At 47.9% G+C, this 4,970-nt stretch overlaps 1 pseudogene; it reads left to right on the forward strand.

Annotated features, from left to right (window-relative positions):
• Positions 1–3,193: 3,193 nt before the first annotated feature.
• LOC148776254 (protein BEX3-like) lies at positions 3,194–3,768 on the forward strand (annotated as a pseudogene).
• The last annotated feature ends 1,202 nt before the right edge of the window (positions 3,769–4,970 follow it).

Below are 4,970 nucleotides of genomic sequence, written 5' to 3' on the forward strand. Positions count from 1 at the left end.
TCCCTCCATCAGACACGCCTAGTCTCCTGCTCCTCCTGCAATAGCCTCCCAGGCGTACTCACTGTCTCTGGTCCCCCACCCTGACCCTTCCACTATCCATCCAAGTATCACCTTCCCCATAACTAGCTCTGCGAGGAAACCCCTCTAAAGAGTATCTGGAGTGAGATGGCCTGACTTTGAGGCAAGGGAGGCCAGTCGAGTTAGTTATCTTCTCTGGGGCTCAGTTTCTTCCTTGGTATAATGGGGAAAAATCAATATACTTCATAGGACTTTGTGGGAATTAAATGAGATAATGTATGCTAAAATGGTACTTTGCAAATGCTTGCCAAATGCGTGATAAATAGTATGGTTTCACTTTTGCTTAATCTGAATGTTGGTCCTTCTAACCAAACACCTGCTATAAAGCTCCCCCCAAACCAGAAATCCATTCTGGCTCCCTGTTGTCTGCCATGTGTGCTCAGTCGCTCAGTCGTGCCTGACTCTGTGACTCTTTGGATTGTCGCCCACCAGCCTCCTCTGCTCATGGGATTTTCTGGGTAAGAATACTGGAATGGGATGCCATTTCCTACTCCAGGGGATCTTCCTGACCCAGAGATCAAACCTGCATCTCTTGCATTGGCAGGTGAGTGCTATGCCACTGAGCCACCTGGAAAACTCCAAGCATACTGGAGAGGGTTGCCATTTCCTTCTCCAGTGGATCTTCCCAACCCAGGGATTGAATCTATGTCTCTTATGTCTCTGCATTGGCAAGTGGATTCTTTACCACTATTGCCACCTGGGAAGCCCCATTGCCTCCTAGGAAAAAGCAAAATCTCTTGTAAAGTGATGGCATTGTTTTTTTCAAGAGATTCTAAACTGTAACAACAACATAAGTCACTCAGTCATGTCTGACCCCATGGACTATAGCCTGATAGGCTCCTCTGTCCATGGGGATTCTCCAGGCAAGAATACTGGAGTGGGTAGCCTATCCCTTCTCCAGGAGATCTTCCTGACCCAGGAATCGAACTGGGGTCTCCTGCATTGCAGGGGATTCTTTACTAGCTGAGCTACCAGGGAAGCCACCCAAATTATGTCACATTGTTCCATTCCTTACATTTGCCTTGTGCTCAGCTGAATTCCCCAGTGGCTTAGCAGGTAAAGAATCTGCCTGCGATGCTAGAGACACAGGAGATGCAAGTTCAATCCCTGGGTCAGAAAGATCCCCTGGAGGAGGAAATGGCAACCCACTCCAGTATTCTTGCCTGGGAAATTGCATGGACAAAGCCCAGAGAGCTACAGTCCACAGGGTCAGAAAGAATCGGACACAACTGACAGATGCCCATGCAGCTGAATCGCGCTCTTAACACTCCTTGGGACTTGCCTCCGTCTTTCTGCCTTTGTGCTGTTGCTTTCTCTGCATCTCCCTGGAATCTTTCCCACTCCCTGCCTCTACTGAAATCCTGGTGGGCATTTTTACATCACAACTACAAAGCCTCACTCTGACTCCTAAATCAGTGCCCCTTTGTGGCACTGACTGCATTCTGCTTTTAGTTTGCAGTTCCTCAGGTTTTATTTTCCTGTAAGACTGGTTCTCAAGGTTTCTAATTGTGTCTCATTTTTCTGTGTGTACCCATAAATGCTCATGGAGTTTAGTGCACATATACATATTTCAGAGGTAAATAAGTTGACAGGTCTTAAGGTACAGAAATAGAGGGCCTGGGAACCTGAGTAACCCTATAACCGGTTTTGGGCTTAAGAAGTAGTGAATCCTGAAGGTCATCTTTGGAGAGAGGCCACACAATGGGGCCCACACAAACTGAAATGAGGCTAGAGCTGAGCCCAACTTGCTAACTAATGTCCCCTCAATGGTCTGTGCTTTTCGGAGTGCTTCCAGGTCCTTCAGCTTCCTGGGAATAATTCTGTTTTCAAATTTTTTCAAAAAAATCTTTATCTAAAAAAAATTGTTTTTTCAAATAAATTTAAAATGTATTTTAAATTTTTTCATAAACAACTTTCAATCCCTGGTCAGGGAACTAAGATCCATGTCACATGGTGTGGCAAAAAAAAAAAAAAAAGTGCACTAATCAGCACAGTTGCATTTTAGAATATTTTCATCACAACAAGAAGAAAGTGTGTTCCCATCGTCCATCCTCTCCTACACCCCACTGTCTCCCTCACTCTATTCCCACCTCATCGACAACCACTCATTTATTGGGTTGGCCAAAAAGTTCGTTCAGGAGCCACTCCATGATCCAATATGCAAGTTACCAAATGGCTGTCTTAGTTGTGGCAGGTGGGATCTTTTTTTCAGTTGTGGCATTCAAACTCTTAGTGATCTGGTTCCCTGTCCAGGGATTGAACCTGGGCCCATTGCATCAGGAGGGCAGAGTCTTAGCCATTGGACCTCCAGGGAAGGCCCTTGCCTGAATTTTAAGGATGAAAAAATGATACTCACCTAAAGAGACAAAGTAGCTACAAGTCACACAGCTGCTGAGGAGCAGAGCTGTCACAGGACTTGACTGTCCCTTGGGAGGCCCAGTTAGATACAGCAAAACACAGTCAGGGCTGCAAATTCCTTGCCTACGGAGGCCAGGCTGCTGTTGCTGCTGCTGCTAAGTCGCTTCAGTCGTGTCCGACTCTGTGCGACCCCATAGACGGCAGCCCACCAGGCTCCCCCGTCCCTGGGATTCTGCAGGCAAAAACGGGGGCCAGGCAGCTAACACCAAAGAGTGAGGGATTCAAGAGAAAAAAAACAGGTTCAGTGAGAGAAGCATGTGCACCTTCTAAGGGTGGCTGCTGCTGGTTAGCACTGGGCAAGCAGCCACGTAGGGATGTGGGTGTCATGTGGCTGGTATTCTGACTCTTCCCTAGATCCCAGAAATCCACATGGTGTGAACTATTCCAATTTTTAAATAAGGCACCAATATTGGAATCAAAATATCTCCATAGGTCCAATTTTGGCCCAGCAGATGGCCATTGAGGATGAATTCCTCAGGCCTCCTTTAATTCATTTTTCAAAAGCAAACAGGCAATTCCTGTCTGGGTACAAGCTCCATGCTGCCCTGCACACAGTGGGATGGCAGCAGGCCTGGGGCAAGCTGAGCAGGTCTACAGAACTAGATGTGATAGCAGCACATTTGAGGCAAGAATTGGAAGGAGCAGGAGACAGTGAGGACAGGCCCAGAAAAATAACCAAGGGGAAGAAAATCTCATCATGGCAAATAGCCATCAGCAAAACAAAGAAATGGAGCGGCCTGTGCAGAACGGAGAGGAAGGCCACCCTGTGGGAGGGGGTGAAGGCCACCAGCCAGAGAGAAATCATACATGGGGACAGGCTTGCAGACTTGCCCCTAATTTCCAATATGTGAGCATGCTAAGTCGCGTCAGACTCTTTACGACCCTATGGAACATAGCCTGCCAGGCTTCTCTGTCCATGGTATTCTCCAGGCAAGAACACTGGAGTGGGTTGCCATGCTCTCCTCCAGGGAATCTTCCTGACCCCAGGATCAAACCCATGTCCCTTATGTCTCCTGAATTGGCAGAAGGGTTCTTTACCACTAGTGCCACCTGGGCAGCCTGATGGGCCATACCCAATAGGCAGGTCGATAATGGGATGGATGGAGATGGGATGATATGGAAGTGTTCACGGAAGAGATGAGAGAGATCAGGAGAAAACTTTGGGAGCTGCAATTCAGGAATTGTCTGCATATCCTTATGGCGGCGCTCTCTAATCACCATGACCATCATGATGAATTTTGCCTTATGCCCTCGCTCCTGTCATTTCCATGAGATTATTATTGTGATTCCCACTGTTGTTCTCTTTTTCCTTGCATTTTCCTGATAATGCCTTTACTGATCTGTTTTCTGTGACCCTTATGTAATTTCCATGTGTCAGGTGGGTTCTGTATTACCAGCTTCTAATTGGAGATTGCCTTGGCACACAATCTAAGTTTCTGTCAACAGCAAAGTTGCACCCATTTGCATGGAAAAATGTAAAGTTAATAAAGCAATTAAAAAAAAAAGCAAACAGGCTCTAAGTAACCATTCAGTTCTTCATCACCATTCCACAGAATTGTTCTTGTTTGGTCTTTAATTGTTCTTATTCAGTCTTGTTCGTGTCTGACTCTTTGTGATCCCATGGACAGCAGCGTGCCAGGCTTCCATATCCTTCACTATGTCCCTGAGTTTGCTCAAACTCATGTCCATCGCGTTGGTGATGCCGTCCAACCATCTCATCCTCTGTAGCTAACCCTTCTCCTCCTGCCCTCAATCTTTCCCAGCATCAGGTCTTTTTTACAGAGTAGAACTGGTTGACTAGTGGTAGGAGGGCAGAGGCGCCTCTTGCCCGTCTCCGTGGTGGGGGGTAGGGTTGGGGTGGGGGGGCGCTTCATTGTTGGAGAAGAAATTAAGTCACTGTCTTCAACGAGTTGGCCCTGGCAGGAGGGCAGCTACTCCCTTCACTGATGTTCCTGGGGCCTTGGAAAGGGCCCTGCTGCAGAACGTGACAAGCATTTGGGGGCAAAGGGGAGTCGCCTGGGTGCCCAGAACGAGGGTATGAGTTCTAGATTGGGGTAGGTGAGGAACAGAGCTTTGTATCAATTGTTTAATACAGAGGAAAAACCCAAAGGAAGATAACACACATACGCACGCACGCGAACACACACACACACACACACACACTTCAGTCTCTTGCAAGGTGCGAGTTTCCTCAGCCAGAAATCCTGCTCCTTAGCCTCTCCATGCCTGCATAGCTCATAGGACTGTTACCAGAGGAAGAAGGGGTTAGAAAAGCACTTGGGATAGGATAGGGTGCTAAGCAGGCATAAGTTTCGCTCTGAAGTGGAAATGTTTGGGAGCCGAAGGCCAGAGCCCAGGAGAGTATGGGACGTGGTTCCGGAACCATCGTTCGAGGGTACCAGGATTCGCCGGTCTCAAGCCGGGCGCACACGCCCGGTCTATTTCCCGCCTGCACTTCCGGCGTCCGACCCGGA

Source organism: Moschus berezovskii, chromosome 11, assembly GCF_049115385.1.
Source record: "Moschus berezovskii isolate FMDL1 chromosome 11, NW_MosBer_1.0, whole genome shotgun sequence".
In the NCBI taxonomy this organism is placed as follows: Eukaryota; Metazoa; Chordata; class Mammalia; order Artiodactyla; family Moschidae; genus Moschus; species Moschus berezovskii.